This window comes from Psammomys obesus, unplaced genomic scaffold (genome assembly GCF_907164565.1).
Source record: "Psammomys obesus unplaced genomic scaffold, mPsaObe1.curated_primary_1811, whole genome shotgun sequence".
In the NCBI taxonomy this organism is placed as follows: Eukaryota; Metazoa; Chordata; class Mammalia; order Rodentia; family Muridae; genus Psammomys; species Psammomys obesus.
Window position 1 is genome coordinate 10,322,006 of NW_026585626.1, and position 1,018 is coordinate 10,323,023.

The window sequence follows — 1,018 nt, forward strand, 5'->3', positions numbered from 1 at the left end:
AAGCTATTCCCAATTTTCTGAGAAAGTGTAGGCATGCTTTCCTCTGCCTCCTTGTCCTTCTCCTTCTCCTCCTCTACCTCCAACTCCTCTTCTTGGTTTTCTAATTATCAGCTGTTTAAAAAAAGAATGGCAAAGGGATGTATCACTTGGCAAAGTTCTTGTCATAAAAAATGAGAAATTGATTTTTTATTGATTTTGAATGATAAAAACAAAAATATACCTAAAAGTGAAGTTTCTGGAAAAACCATTTGCTCTTCCCTGTCTTGTACTTTTCCTCAAACTTGACCTTGGCCTCCCACCTGGCCTTGCATTGAAAGAACTGTGTCGCTAAAGACATCGTGTTGACAAGAGTTTTGTCCAAGGGGATGTCCACAGAGTACCTTGTGGGCATGAGGTGACTGTAGTTATAAACTTTCACAAAGGACTTGATCTTTGATCTCTTGGTGATTTTCTTCTTGCCCATGGCAGCTGTCACTTTTCAGGGATAACAGTCGATTCCAGCCACCAGGGCGTGGCTGTAAGGGCAGTCTGAGGTGCCATCATCAATATTCTTCACATTGACGGCTTTGCATCTGGAGTAGCGTCCAGCCAGGACCAGCACCACTTTCTCGGGTTTCATGAACTTGCCCACTTTGACAGCAGGCAGCTGGCACCCAGCAGAAAGGAGAGAAGTGAGGAATTGATTTTGATCCCAGCACCCATCCAGTAGTGCCAGAAAGATCTCTGCAGCTTGCCAGCTGCCAGCGTAAGTGGACTGGCCAGCTCCATGTTCCATGAGAGAGAAACTGAGAACATGCCAGATGACAACCTCTGACCTCCACACATGGCCAAGCACCCAAGTGCACATACAAGAACACACATAATAATAAAAGAAATTAAAACAGAGTAATGCGGTTGTGCTTATATTTTATTTAGATACCTAATGAGTGTTTGAGGCTAAAAATATTATTTATTTATTTATTTTAATTATATTTTATTTACTTTGTATCCCCCCTCTAGTTCCCTCCCTCCTCCCCTC

The 1,018-nt window shown here is 42.6% G+C and overlaps 1 pseudogene; it reads right to left on the bottom strand.

Annotated features, from left to right (window-relative positions):
* Positions 1-220: 220 nt before the first annotated feature.
* On the bottom strand, positions 221-625 carry LOC129682724 (60S ribosomal protein L27-like; annotated as a pseudogene).
* Positions 626-1,018: the final 393 nt, after the last annotated feature.